General features: G+C 46.4%; 1 protein-coding gene across 4 annotated transcripts in view; it reads left to right on the forward strand.

Annotated features, from left to right (window-relative positions):
- The window catches only part of GNG2 (G protein subunit gamma 2), a 97,419-nt gene that overhangs the window by 34,891 nt on the left and 46,617 nt on the right, over positions 1–15,911 (forward strand). Inside the window, exon 3 of one of the 4 annotated variants that reach the window (XM_070630399.1) lies at positions 2,880–2,978. The exons of the other annotated variants lie outside the window; for them this stretch is intronic. The gene's annotated coding sequence lies outside the window, so the exon portion shown is untranslated. The remainder of the gene's footprint in view (positions 1–2,879; positions 2,979–15,911) is intronic. 4 annotated transcript variants of the gene reach the window in all.

The following is a 15,911-nucleotide window of genomic DNA, read 5'->3' on the forward strand; positions in this document are numbered from 1 at the left end:
AGGTGGAACTGAAGCAAGAGTGGTGCCAACGATAAGGCAGAATGATGATTCATATCAAGATTAAGGGTAGAGAAAGGAAAATTAAACATCTTGGGGTTTTTTGAGGCTTTTTCTTTTTAAATGTGGTAAGATTCATATAACACAAAATTTACCATCTTAATCCTTTTCAAGGGCACAGTTCAGTGGCATTAAGCACATTCTCATTGTCGTCAGCCACCACCACCATCCGTCTCCAGAACTCTCTTCATCTTCCCAAACTGAAACTCTGTCCCCAGTAAACACTAGTGTCCCATTCCTTGCTCCCCCCAGCCCCTGGCACCCCCATTCCACTTTCTGTCTCCATGAATTTGAGTCCTCCAGGGACCTCATCTGAGTATTTATATACAGTATATTTACACACAGTATTTGTCTTTTTGTGACTGGCTGATTTCACTTAGATTAACGTCTTCAAGATTCATCCATCATGTAGCATGTGGCAGGATTTCCTCTCTTTTGAGGGCTGAATAATATTCCATTGTGTGTATAGACCACATTTGTTTATTCACTCATCTATCATTGGGCACATGGGTTGCTTCCACCTCTTGGCTATTGTGAGTGATGCTGCTATGAACGTGGGTGTACAAACATCTCTTTAAGATCCTGCTCTCAGTTCTTCTGGGGATATACCCAAAGTGGGATTGCTGGATCACATGGTAGCTCTATTTTTAATTTCTTGGGGAACCTCCACACTGTTGTCCATAGTGGCTGCACCATTGTACATTCCCACAACAGTGCACAAGGCTCCCCTTTTCTCCACGTCCTCGCCAGCACCTGCTGTCTCTTGTCTTTTTGATCATGGCCATCCTGACAGGTGCGAGGTGATGTCTCATGGTTTTGATCTGCATTTCCCTGATGCTTTGTGACATTGAGCATCTTTTCATGTGCTTATCGACCGTTTGTATATCTTCCCTGGAGAAAAGTGTATTCAAGTCCTTTGCCCATTCTTTAATCAGGTTGTTTGTTTTTTGTTATTAAGTTGTAGGAGTTCTTTATATATTCTGGATATTAACCCCTTATGGGATTTGCAGATATTTCCTCCCATTCCATAGGTTACCTTTGCACTCTGTTGATTGTGTTCTTTGATGCACGGAAGTTTTAAATTTTCATGTAGTCTAATTTATCTATTTTTGTCTTTTGTTGCTGTGGAAAATAAATTTCTCTCAGACACATAAGAAGTCATAAAAATATATTCTCTACTTGAATACACGGAGACTTGCCATAAGAACTAAGAAATCAGGAATTATATCATCATACATCACATTTTATGACTGAGTACAACTCACCCAAAAATCATAGTAATAAAAATACTATCTATGAAATAATTAGGTCGTAGACAAGCAGTCCAAAGGGAAAAGGTATCACTTTCAGGACTGCTGTGTTGCTCACTTCTTTCTCTCCTGGAATAAAGAAGACTGTTAAGCGACAGAGAAGAGGAGGATCTTTAGCATTTGGGGACGGGAGGAAGGGAAAGGCAGTGACGTTTGAAGCACGTGCGAGCTCTCGGGTGATTTGAACGCATTGTTCCATTAATTCCTGAGTGGCCTGAGGGGCAGGCGTGGCTGGTGCCCAGTCACGGCTGCCGCTCAGGGTCCTGCCAGAGTCACAGAGTGGGCCAGCCGAGAGCCGGGATGGGAACCCAGAGCCTGCTTTTTTCTAACTCATCACCAAGTGAAGTAATAGTTAACTAAAAGTTAACCCATAGTTAACAGTTTCAACTGAAATGTTGTTAGGACACTTTATGGAATACAACAAAATTATTCTAAAACTAATTGGTAAGAATTAACTTTCAAATTATCAAGGAAAAAGAAATACTCAAGGATGACTAAAAATGTATTTGAACATCTCACTATTCAAAATAGAATGATACAGAATTAAAAATGGAAGCAGATTATTGTGACAGAATAAAGACCTCAAGAATAAGCCTTCCTACTCTTAGGATTTGATATACAATGATCTGAGCTGAAACACTTGTCAGGCAAAAGTGACTCATCACTTTATCAAAGTGCAGATTACTATAAATCCACATTTAGAAAAGGTAATAGACCAGGGGTTCCCACTCTCCCGTAGAGGTTTGTTTGACCAGAGGTGTGTGTGTGTCTGGATCCGAATGCTTCCATGTGGGCCCTCCAGGCCACAGTTCGCCAGGGAACCACCCTTCCTCATGATCCTCATCTCGTCAAGACTGCGTTTCTGTAGCTGCCCAGCCCGTCTGACATCCAGGCTCACGACTTCTGACGTATCCGCTCCCCGGGTGAGGGATTCCCGTAAAATCGAGCCCGCGTCACAATCACGTGGGAGTCCTGTTAACACAGTCTGCTGGGCCCACCCCAGAGTCTCTGATTCAGGGGCCGTGGGTGAGGCCCCAGAATCCACATTTCTAACAAGCTCCCAGATGAACGGCTCCCTGGACCTGAGACGAGCACACAAATTGGAAGCAAGCATTTAGAAACGCTCACGCTTTTAAAAGGAACTTCTACATTGTGTATATTACAGAGTAATTTGGATTCCACTGAATCTAAGAATTAAAAAATGGGCTTGTATTTTCTATGACCTTTTTAAATTTCATTTTTCTGGATATTTTTGTTAAATTTTATAAAAGCATTGGCCATGGGGATTGGAAATTTAACAGCAAATGACCAAAAACGTGTCAGAGTTCTGAGCAGCTGGCACGTGCCTTGGAGGAAGCATACGATCTGGGGTGGCCACAGCCGGCGGCCTAGAAACATGAGCCAGTGGGAGAACCAGAGCAGATTTGAGTCCCAGCACAGACATGCCCTGTCAGGTTCCATGGAGAGCCAGGATGTAAAATCACATGCCAATGACAACTTATTAATTTTCAGTGAATAAGGAAACCCCCAGCTGCGTGGGCGACGTGTGTGGGCCTGACGAGTGAACCATCTGCCCGCCTGGGAAGCCGGCTTGTAGTCCAAAACTTATAGGTGAGCATGGACATGCAAAAAGAGGAGCTCAAGGTAGGGCTTTCGTGTTAGTGCATCAGGCTGGTTACCTGCTGAAGACGTAGGATACACCTGCCGAGGGACCCCACATTCCCCGGTCAGCACGCAGACGGGTAGACACTTACTTATGGAGCTTCCGTTGCTGACCCACCAGCTTCCCCTTCCTAACTGACAGGTGATCAAATTAATGCTGGCAAGTCACCACTGTCAATCTGTCAGCCGTGTCTGGAAGTCCTTCTGTCTCTTTGGTGATGTTTTTGCCCATCTCCACTGCAACCCATGAGGTTATGGGTGTCAAAGCTAATTTTGAAAAAGTTAGCAATGTGAATCTCATACACATACATAGCGAGCAGGTGTCAAATCTTTAATTAACCCATGGAAGGAAACAGGGCTGAATAATCTGATTTAAAGAATGCAGGAATATATACAGTCAGTGAGAGAAAGAATGAAATAGTGTTGCCAAGTTACATGCAAACCTGGCTAATGCCCTACAGACAATAAAGGCATAAACTTGGGGTTATTTTTTTAATCAAATAGCTTGCATTTCTACCAGAAAAAATCCTCTCTCATTTATCATTCTAAGTGAACACCTAGCTTCGTGGAGTCTGGGCCCTAAGCAACAGTAAATCAAAAACCTGACCTTTGCCTACGGTGTCAGGTGAAGCTGGGCAAGCTTTTAGATGTGTGATAGTGCGACACTGGAAGGGCACACTCGTCTTTCCGCCTCATTTCTGAATTTTGGAAAATGTTTCTTCACAGACTCGACAGCTTTACTCTCAAGAAGCAATCCCATTTCCTTGTTCGCACGTTCCCTGGAAGACAGTAGAGACGGTCGGGGTGGGGGACGGGAGGGGGCAGAGAGAAAATTCTCCGTCACTGTCACCTTCTAGGTTCTTCCAGCCATGACTTGGCCTTAAGGGGGTTTGAATCTATCGGTCGTCTAATTGCCAGAAAGAGTAACTCAGTATTCACAGTTGAATAAACGCGATGGCGTAAATTTGCCTGCAGTCTCCAAACGCTCTCGTCAGCTGACTTTGGGGTTTGTTTATTTAGTTAGCTATTTAGCCCGTGTGTGCAGAGTTCCCATGGGGAGCGTGCAAGGGTGATTCCAGTGTGTTCCCACATTCTGCCAAGTTGACCATCTAGAGTATTTGGGGATGCACAGGATCTGTCATCGAAGCAGGTGTCAGATCTGCGACAGTCACGTTTCTGAAGAATCGTTTCACACACAGTGCTTACTACGGGGTAGCCGGGGCTGCTGGTCAGCTGGTACACACTGGTGGAGCCGCTCTGGGTGTTCCAGTACTGAAATGTTTCATATCGGGTGGCAAAGAGAAGCTACCTCTTCACTGAGATGGTCAGCTGTCTAACGATGTCACCCACAAAGGCCACGGTGGTGGGAATGGACTAGAGGAGTGGGGCAGCAACGGAGGCCCACCTCTGGGGGCCACGGGCATCCAGGTGGGTGCCCGCCGCGGAGCTTCCACTGCAGCACAGACCCGGGAAGTTTCGGGGGTGTCTGTGTAATGGTGAAGTCATCGGTGTGGTTTTTTTTTTTTTTTAAAGATTTAATTTTTTCCTTTTTCTCCCCAAAGCCCCCCTGGTACATAGTTGTATATTCTTCGCTGTGGGTCCTTCTAGTTGTGGTATGTGGGACGCCGCCTCAGCGTGGTTTGATGAGCAGTGTCATGTCCGCGGCCTGGACTCGAACCAACGAAACACTGGGCCGCCTGCAGGGGAGCGCGCGAACTTAACCACTCGGCCACGGGGCCAGCCCCAGAATGAATATTTTGGGGCATCTTGAATTGAAATAAACCAGCCCCACAACAACCACGAAGGGATACGAACCCATCGGTGTGGTTTTTACATGGCTTGAACAGGGTGTCACTTAGCTGGGTCACAGCGCCAGCAACCGGATCGCAGCAGCAGCAATCTTAACAATCAACAAATGACTTGGAAATTTCTAGAATATTTTGGTGATTCTTTTTCTCCATAATATATCACTTACAAATATTTTAGGATGGAGTTAATTTGGCAAATAAAAGGAATGTTAACTATATTTTGGATAAATATTTTGGTTTACTACATTGCATATTAATATTTTATCTTGCAAATTGTTAAATATTTTGAATATGATTATTTACAACTATGTAAAAATTAAAATTATTCAATCAAAACTGAGGAAAAACTGAATTGGGAAGATATCAGCAATATGACAGGTAAAGATTTATTGTCTAAATTTAAATAAATAAGGTGCTTATTCAAAGCTAAAAAGATGACACAAGCTTCCATTGGCAGTTGGTTGAATTTTAACAGGCATTTGTGTGAAAGCAAAGGCAGAGGTGAGGTCCCCCGAGGGCAGAGACAGTGTCTGACCTGGGCCGCTAGGGGCTTGATGACTGACTAAGGAAATGACAGAATCAACAATGAAAAAGCTCTTCATCCTCAGAGTAATAAAGTAAATGCAAACCAAGACAACCATGAGATACAATTTCACACCTTTTAATTTAGCAAGTTAAAGAAATAAAACCAGCAACACAGAACCACCCGGGAGAAGCCTGCCAGCATCTCCAAAGGACCCAGCTGATGTCGTTACAGCAATCAGGGGACTCTCTCTCTCTATCCATTTTCGGAGTTTATCCTCGGAGACAATGTTAAAAGGAAAACTTTCTTTAAAAACGTTTATAGTAGAGCTATCTATAATAGCAAACATTGGAAGCAATCAAAATATCGGACAGCTCAGTGGAATAGTATGCACTCAGTTGAGATGATGTAGGTGGATATTACAGAGAAATTTAGAAGAAACGTCAACTAATATGCACATTCTGTTTGCTGCCATGTTTGAAACACACAGCATCCACCTATTGAGTGAAAACAAGAAATCACTGGAGAATGTCTAGAAGAAAGCTGTTGGATGTAATTTTTATTAAGTTGCTTTACTAATGACTACACAAGAAATCTTAAAGAAACATTTACCTCCCTTACTGATTGCTCATTTAGAAAGTCACCATTGATCATCACTAGCACATTAAAATTTACCCCCAAATTTATTTTCCCAAAACCGAAGATTGTTTTTTCTCTGCAATTTACCTCACTCCTCAGATTCTTGACATGCAAGTTCAGAGCAATGGTGTGTAATTCGTAGCTTCCAGAAAGAGTTCCATGAACAAAGTACAGTCCATCCTCACTATTCATGGATTCCATATTTGTGAATTTGCCCACTTGCTAAATTTACTTGTAATCCCCGAATCAGTACCCATGGCACTTTCACAGTCGTTTGCAGACACAGGCAGACGAGTGAAGGTTGGAGGTGTTCAGCGTACATGGTCCCAGCGAGGTCCCACCAAGGGTCCCCCTGCCCCTTGTGTCAGCACTCCCACTACAAACAAGCCTTCTTGTCACCATCTGTCGAGTGCCCCGTTTCCCCATTATTGTGCCTTTTTCTGTTGGTGGTGATTTTACTGTTTCCAGTGCCCCAAGCATAGTGCTGAAGTGCGGGCCAGTGTTCCTACGTGCAGGAAGGCTGAGCTGTGCCTGACGGGGAAAATACGAATGTCAAATGCTGTGTTCAGGGGTGACAACGAGTACTGTTGGCCCCGAGTTCAACGTTAATGAACCAACAATCAATACAGTGTCTTAAATACAATGGCTTTAAATAGAAATACACATAAAACAAGGCTGTATGTTGATCGATTGACTGAATGTTGTGACCAGAGGCTCCCAGGAACCTGACCCTGTACTTCCCCAGACATGACGCTTCAGTATTTGCCAATCCAGTGTCTGTGGGAACTCGATAGAACGGAAGGCCGTGAATAATGAGAATTGACTGTGTGTGGTTTGAGTGGGGCAGAGACGTGTGTGTTCACATCTGGTAACATCATCGCTGATATTGAAAATCTTGGGCAAGGCAGAAAAAGACATCTGTTTTTAGGTTATTGTGATTTTTCTTCCTCTTCTGCAGCAGTGAACATACACAGTCCAGACCTCCATGGCATCCAGGCTTTTGTGGAGTTTTCCAGACCCCTTATTCCTTTTCTCCTCTAAGATCAACGAGGATATTGTTATTCGAGTAGCGCAGACCTGTACTATAAATCCTAGTGGGTCAGGAACTTTATTAGATGTATCCAGTATTTTCCTTATGTCCCCACAAGATCAGAAACTGGCAACCACTACCAACTCTGTGGTTATGGGAAGAACTCAGATTAGTGACAGAGTGGCTGTGACCTAAATTCTAATCAGATAGAAACTTCAAGCCTTTTGACTCATGCATATTTCCAAAACATGCCCAAAATCCAGGCTCTAAAAGGCATCTGCCTCCACAACCACCGTGAGATTCAAATGCAATTTTCCAGGTCACATTGTGTCTCAGCAAGTTTTTGATCAGCTTCATTTCTTGAAAAAGTTATTCTTCAGAAGACACTTCGTGCCCATTGATAATACAAGATGTCTTCTAACAGTTTCTGCATCTGCCTGCTCACCCCGCTGATGGACACACAGCACACTACGGTTTGGGCACGATGGGTTTTGATAGAACTTGACGGTGAATACACCTGCATTTAAAATGTTTTTCTTTTCTGAAAGCCATCCCTCTGAGGACAGGAACAAGACAAGGATGCCCACTATCACCACTCTTATTCAACAGAGTACTGGAAACTTTGGCCAGAGCAATTAGGCAAGAAAAAGGAATAAAAGGAATCCAAATTGGCAATGAAGAAGTGAAACTCCCACTGTTTGCAGATGACATGATTTTATATATAGGAAACCCTAAGGAATCCATTGGAAAACTATCAGAAATAATCAACAACTACAGCGAAGTTGCATGGTACAAAATCAACTTACAAAAATCAGTAGCATTTCTATACTCCAATAACAAACTAACAGAAAGAGAACTCAAGAATACAATTCCATTTACAATAGTAACTAAAAGAATAAAGTACCTAGGAATAAATTTAAACAAGGAGGTGAAGGACTTATCCAGTGAAAACTATAAGACATTATTGAAAGAAATGGATGATGACATAAAGAAATGGAAAGACATTCCATGCTCATGGATTGGAAGAATAAACACAGTTAAAATGTCCATACTACCCAAAGCAATCTACAGATTCAGCTCAATCTCAATCAGAATCCCAAAGACATTCTTCATGGAAATAGAACAAAGAATCCTAAAATTCCTATGGGGCAACAAAAGACCCCGAATTGCTAAGGCAATCCTGAGAAAAAAGAGCAAAGCTGGAGATATCACAATCCCTGACTTCAAAATGTACTATAAAGCCATAGTGACTAAAACAGCATGGTACTGGTACAAAAACAGGCACACAGATCAGTGGAACAGAACTGAAAGCCCAGAAACAACACTGCACATCTACAGACAGCTAATCTTCAGCTGGCAGCAAAGAAACAGCTCGCCTACAGTGCCTCCAGTTGGAACGGGCCGGGGGCTTGAGACACTGGAAAAGGCCGTGTGGCCCGAAGAGTCAGAGCAGGAGATGGGGCCAGACACGGGCTGGAGGCAGCGCACGTAGGGCCCACACATTTGCTGGAAGCAGCAGTTTGAGAAAAGGAGTTCAAGAGGAGGAAATGTTCAAAAGGGCAGATGTGGGAGGTGGGGAAAGTGATGGACACTGGGCTGGATGGAGACACGTCTGCTGGGGGCGAGGCGCCACCAGCTCCACAGGCCACGTGCCTCCCCCCTCATTTTCCACCTGGCTTCACAGCAACGCGCTCTCAGCCTGGGGCACGGTGGCACATGGCACACACTCTGGGCCCAGCAGCCTGGCTGGGGCTAGCTTGCCACCCTGCGGACTTAAAAAATCTGTGCCCACTTGTGGTTAGTTCGGGAGGATCTGGCAGAAGTCAGGCTGACCCGTTAACCGAGTCACGGAGGAGAGGCCCTCATGCCTGCGGGCCTGACCCCCTGCCCGCTGCCCACACTATCCGCACTCAGCTGCGCTCGCCTCAGGACAGGTGGGCCCGTCTGTGCAGAGGTGCTCACGGCCTCCAGAATTGCGCTTCTCCTCCAGGTCGCGTTCAGCCTTCGAGCTTCTGGAAGTGCTGCTGCCGCCCGAGCCGGTCCTGAGCCATGATGTAACGGGCCGCAGCTGAGGGCACGCAGCTCAGAGCTGGGCTGCGGGGCGAGGGGCTGAGCAGGGCGTGGGGTGGACTTTGCTGTGCGCCTTCTGCTTCTGCAACTGCATGGAACAAATACAGCATGGCTGGGGGTCGGGCTGCATCAGAGCTGTGTGTGCGTGTGCATATGTGTGTGAGCATGCATGCATGTATGTGTGTGTGCAAGTGTGTATGTGCACGTGTGTGAGCGTGGATGTGTGTGTGCATGCACGCATATATACATGGAAAAGAAAGGTTAGTTGTGTGGTATCTCCACTTAATCTGTTTTCTATATTTACCACCATCAACCACCACATCAAATGGAATATACTCCTTTCATCCAGGGCTAATCTTCCTCCACTTTTTATATGTGAGTCACTGCCACACCATGGCTGATGAGTGGTGTAGGTCCATGCCTACAATCTGAACCTGCAAACCTGGGCCCCCAAAGTGGAGCACACCGAACTTAACCACTGCACCATGAGGCCGGCCCATATTTACGCTTTTGAATTTATGAATTTTGACCACCTTAATCATTTGCCTAATTTTGAGGAGTTTTTCACGTTTGCTGACTTAGTGCTTTGGCCAGCAGTTCCACAGTTTCGCCCAGAAGTTCTTTAAAGCTCCTGAGTGCACCCATCCTGGTCTGGAAACTTACCCGGATGCAGGCAGTCAGCCTGCGAGGTGTTATGTGCATTCACCCCTGTCTGACTTAATTGTTCAGATGTTTCTCTTTTCCCAAGATTATTTTCAGATTTTCCCTGGCGGCTTCCTCAGTAAAGATCAACGCCAGTAACTCCTTCAGTTTCTTGAGAAAGACATTTTCACCCCTGGGTCCAAATTATGTCCACAAATAACCAAATGACGTTCTTTCATTTGCATGAATGAGTTTCATAAAGGACACACAAAATTCTTTCTGGCCTAATTTCACATTTTCCCTGCTTCGCTTGTTGGGTAGGCCTGTCTGACTGTGTTTGGGGAGAAGTCTCCACATGAGTGCTCGGAACTGGGAGTCGCTGTGTCCGGCACAGAGTTCAGGCTTTCTTGTTAGTTCACTCGCCTATTTATGTACCTTGGAGAAGGTCTCAGGCTGCAGTCACCTTCTGGTTCTCGAGAAGGTAGTGGTTCCGTTTTGGTTCTTGTGTCAGTCTGTCACCACTTTTATCCCAACCAGAGGCTGCCAGACATGGTGGTGTCACCGCATAGGGGTCGGTAGGCAACATGGAATAGATGTCAAGAGGACCGCCATCTTGCTCAGCTCGGTCCGCTTGGAACGCTGACGGCAGAAACCACGGCTCTTGCCCTAGTCTCCCGCTGCATCTTCTTGAAGGGTCCTCCTCTCCGAGGGCACCCAGCGGGAGGAGGGGTTAGAACAAACGCTAACTGTTTCAGCGAGAGGTTTGGGAAATCACCTTGAGTTCTAAGCCCCGTGTAACATTACCCGGTAGTGATGAGATGTCGGCAGTTTTTATCTATTTAAAGCTTTAAATAGACCGCAGGAGTAATGTGCTTCAGGGGCTTCTCACTAATTAATTAATTCGTTTGTAAGTGAAACACCTAATCAGTGCAAACCAGGGGAGCTCCTGGGTGACCCTGGCCTGGTGGGTCTAGTAACAGAGAGATCTTGGCTGATGACGCTCATTGGACTGATTCCCATGGGCTAGTTAGCTTGATCAGATTTTATTTGAAGCGTGTTCTTTTAAGTGTAATACAGGTTTGAACTGGTCTTTCTTTCTTTTTTTTTTTGAGGAAGATTAGTCCTGAGCTAACTACTGCCAGTCCTCCTCTTTTTGCTGAGGAAGACTGGCCCTGAGCTAGCATCCGTGCCCATCTTCCTCTACTTTTTTTATATGTGGGACACCTACCACATCATGGCGTGCCAAGTGGTGTCGTGTCCGCACCCGGGATCCGAACCGGCGAACCGTGGGCCACCAAGAAGCAGAACATAGGCACTTAACCACTGCGCCACTGAGCCGGCCCCTTGAACTGGTCTTTAATATTGACCAGAGTCACTCACATATTCACAGCTTTGGAAGAAACCTGAAGCTAATATGATCGGGGCCTCTGTGATGAAACAGGGGAGACGGACAAGAGACTCACGTGACCTGGCGTCGTGCCTCGTTGCCAACGAGCCTGCCACTTCATGACTTCTGGCTTGGGTTTAAACTTCAGGGGCGTTTCTTTCTACATACGAGTTTGTTCTGCCTTTGCCTTATTTGAAAACTGTGTAACCCAAAGGTGCCGTTCTCCTCAGCTGTTGAGAGACTGGCTGCGTGTAGAGCTCAGTATCAACCAGTTCAAGGTCTGTCCCTGTGCTTCTCTCACCTTCTCGGTTCTTTTCCTAGAATAAGGGCATTGTCTTTAAAGGAAAAGAGCCTTGTAAAGGCGGTTAACTGGCTCATGGATAAGAATACAAGTTTTGGTTGAGAAACTTATATTTTATCATATTGCACCTCTGCTCTGTTATGAGGGAAAAGGATGCATTTGAGTATAATAATTACGACTGACTTATAAGGTGTTCTGTTCCTTGTAAACTGTGACTGCCTCAAATAACACAAATAGAACAAAGAGCATAAACGAATTCACGAAAGACGCCCAAGCTGCTCTCAGGATGCCATGGGACTTAGAGAGGCTGCAGAAAAACAGAGTGAACTTGGGAGAAATGGAAGATTGGGGGAAATGGGTTAATAGCGAATATTAGAGGCCACTTGTTCTCCACTGTGGTCACCTTGTTGGTATAGGGTCTGGCTCACATCACCTTTCAAACAAACCCCAGTCCTTGCAGATGCCTTCCCCTCCAATCAGAGTTAGAGTGACTTTTTATTTTTTTAAAAAACCTTCCTCTATGAATTTTAAGCCCTTAAAATAACTTCTCTGCAATAGAAATTGATCCTTTTCTAAAATATTTTGTGACAAAATGCTGTTTGGAAAAAAATGGCATTGCTCTAAATGAGTTCTTTGAAGGGAGCACACACTTAGCATGAGGTAATCGTTTTTGTCCATATGAGTGACTCAAGGACCGTGTGGTAAACAGACGCTATAGGCTCCTCTTGAGCAGAAACCCATGGCAGAGTCCCACATCCAGCCTTTTTCTTCTTCTGGAAGTGTGGCAGCAGGTGACAGATGACAACAGTATTTATTGTAAGGTAACACTGAGATTACCATCATTTCCAGAGAGAGGCATTGGAAACACAAAGGATACAGTGGGACTATAAAAGATGATTATCAAAGTCAGCCTCAAAGATAAATTCCTTGAGAACAGGCACCTCCTCCTGCTTGTTTCTTTATCTCCTGCTGTACAACGTAATGCGTAGAGCCAGCACCAAGTGAGTAAAGAGCGGTGGGCGCAGTGAGTGGAATCATGCACTGTTCCATCTACAGAATCACTTTATTTCTGTATGAAATCTCGTTGTGTTGAGCGGTAGCTAATAGTGTCTAACCACAGGCTAATTTTAGATGGAAAGCCGTATTTCAGATCTGCTACTATTTTAACCAGAAGAAAATACAGAAATCTAGTGGCTGCTGGAACATGCCTGGTATTTGCCCCCTGCAGACAGAGTCGTTGAGAATAGAGCACCGTTGGCAGAACATGGCGGGAAAATCTGCACGTTGGCTTCCGCTCTGTGCTGATGTTTCATATTCCAGTCTCTGGGATGCCAACGTTATAACATCTTAAAGTGCTAAAATTTCACCACCAAAATAATCCTGAAAAAAAGAAATGGAGATCAATCAGATTAAACACACTCTCCTGGGAGAACAGGGTTTGTAGCTGGTGCAGCTTCAGCAATAGCCAGTGAGAGGGGAGGAAGCCAGGCGTGGAAGACAGGGCCTGGGGAGACCTGGCTGCTGTGGTGTGGGGGGGCCGTGCACGGCCGCCTGGCCCACGCCTGGTTGGTGCAGGTGTCCCGGGGCTGCAGTGGGAGGGACGGGGCTGCCAGATGGTGACGGGTGTTGGGGTTTCAGGGCCATCTGCCAGCTTTGAAGCTGTCGCTCAGCTAAGAGCATTTGTTAAGATTCAGGGAGCAAGTTCTGGCTGCTGGGGGCAGAAGGCCCGGCCTGATGGGTGGGTGTGGGGAACGCCACCTGGGGCCAGGTGTTCCCTGGTGCTCTGGCTATAAGGCTTAAGAAGCAGAATCTATTTTGGACCTCACTGTTGCTGGAGATCTGACTTTGTACACGCGGCCAGGCTTGTTCTGGGCTGACTTGGACACCAGGCGGGTAGAGCTGCCGACAGTAAGGCTCTGGCTGGAGAGGAGGAGATGGTGGCCAGGAAGGACATGGCCTTTCCCCAAGCCGTGGACAGCCCCTGGGCATGTGAGCGCCTCTCCAGCTGACCCCCCACCCTTTCAAAGCGATACCTCATTTCTGAAATTTCATCCATCGATGTGGAAATAGTCCCCAAGTGCTCTGGAGTCACTGTACCCAGTCAGCATGCCTCCCAGAGAAACCCAGCCGCTGTGGGAGGAGGGGTGGAGAGGGAGCAACTTCTCGGGGGGGGCCCTGCTGAGCCCCAGGAGCAGACACAGGAAAGCTGCATCCTCTTTGTCAGGTGGGCAGGACATGACTGGTTCCCTTCGTACTGCGTCTCTCTGGACTCTTCCTGCGAGATGCAACCTGGTCCAGGCGGTCGAGCCAGGACGTCGGCCGGTGCTGAGTTTATCCGAACTGTGTCTCTGATTACTTGACCTCCAGCAAGTGGCAGAAATCCTGCCACGAATTTCCTCTGGTTAAAGGCATTTCGGATTAATTGAGGGAGGCTTTTCGTTCCCTGGAAGTGAAGATCAGGCTTTTTTTGAAACCACACCATTGAGCTATTTAGCCATGTTATTTCAATCACAAAAGTAAATCTGAACTTTTGACCTTGTCCTCATTAATCATCAGATACACTATAGCATATTAAAAACCAGCAAACAAGCCCCAGCTCCTTCTCCAACAAAGGACAGAAGACAGAAGCCACAGGGGAAAGAGCCGGAAGTGATGGGGAAAGCCGTGGGGCACACAGGAGAGCTGCGATCCCCAGAGCAATTTTATTTGTCAGAGGCGCCTGTCACGGCAAGATCTGGCCGCGTGGCCAAGGCGTGGTCACGCACCATCTCTGCTCTGAGCAGCCTTCCCATAACTCCACTTCTGAGTTGTTCTCATGAAGACCTGAGTCCCAACAGACAGCGTCTTTAAAAATATACAGTTGGCTTTTATCTCCTTCATTTAAAACGGAGAGCGGATTTTGCAGTTTCCTCTTGATACGATGAGGCTAAGGGTTGAATGCAAACTTTAAAACATCCATCCATCCCAGCTCGCACAGAGGTGTTTTCTGAAAATGAAGCAGCCGCTGTTCCTCTCGTGTGCTCCCCGTCACAGACCACTTCCCTTGTCACCTGCAGGCTCTTTCCGATAATTTGTGCTTCTCAAAATAAGTAAGTAAATACACTAACAGCGCAAAAATAAGGCTCCTTTTACATGGACCCAGCTGTAGAGCAGAAACTGAAGCACACGGATGACTCGGGCACAGAATTAATGCTGCTGACTTGAGTCTGTTTTCTTCACTGTGAAGGGAACACAAAGTGGTATTGTTTTTGGAGAAATATCATCACCAAGGAAACAAAACTTAGAAAACTTACAATTCAGCTAGAGCAAAAGCTTCGTTAATTTGAATTCTATTAGTTCCCTTTGTTTTGTTTCAGTTAGTGATGGAACTGACACTTCATTTTACTCAACAAAACTTTTCTTTGTGGAGAATAACGCAAGTGATCATAAGGCAACAGTGTGTGGACAAGGTTGTAAGGGTGACGTTTAAAGTGTTCAAAGAATGATTTGTTCTGAACGTCCTTACAGTCTTGGAAGCAGCTCTTTGCGTGTAATAGTGATCAGACCAAACACGGGTGATTGTGTCTAGACTTTCAAGCGGGTCCCCGTTGAAATGCTTGCAGCAAACTCTGCCCACGTCCGCTGAGTCCCCCCAAGAACCTAAAGTAATACGTTTCCCTGCTATATCCCATAATTTAGATGTTTGGGGCTGATCTTTCCCTTTTACCGAGTCTGACAATTGAGGTTTGACCGTACAGCCAGCCCTTCCCGGTGGGTTCCTGGACCCTGAATGAAAGGGGCTTTGTCAGCCAACCAACCTTCTGCTGATGGAGACTTTGTCTGTGTGGCACGTCGCCCGCCCCGCCCCCCCCCCCAACCGGCGACGTGGTCAGTGTCGGGGAGAAGTAACGAGCACTGAAGACAGAGGTTTATCAGGAAACTGGAGCAGCCCGAGACCATCTTTAACACTGTTGCCAAGTCTTGGGGGCGAGTTCACGGAACAAATGCTCACTGAGCACCTCCTATGTACCAGGCTCCAGGTGTTGATGGCGAATAAGGTGGGGACGGCCCCGTCCTCATGGAGCTCGCAGTCCAGCCGGGAGACGGGAAGTGAAGACACACAACTGCCAATCTAATTACAAACTGTGACACAGGAGGACTGAGAAGCCCAGGAACAGGGGTGGGGACATGGGGGAGACTCGCTCTGCACAGAGCTCGCACGTGGAGCCCAGGGGAGTGCAGGGTCTTCGAGCTCTTGGAATAGTGTCGCTTGGATGTGCTTAGTGCCCCTTCCCTTCCACCCCTTGCAGACAATGGGAGGTGACAAGAGGGCCCAACCGAGGATTTGACTGTGTTCCTGGGGAAAACCTGAGTTCCTCTGGGGAGCGGAGGGGAGAAGAGCAGCATATTCACGAGGGTTAGCGATCCGGTTCTGCTCTGACTTTGCCAAGAACTCGCGGTCCGTCCTGAGATGCGTCACCTGACTTAACCGGATCTCGTTCT

The sequence above is a fragment of the Equus przewalskii genome, chromosome 1 (genome assembly GCF_037783145.1).
Source record: "Equus przewalskii isolate Varuska chromosome 1, EquPr2, whole genome shotgun sequence".
Taxonomy (NCBI): domain Eukaryota; kingdom Metazoa; phylum Chordata; class Mammalia; order Perissodactyla; family Equidae; genus Equus; species Equus przewalskii.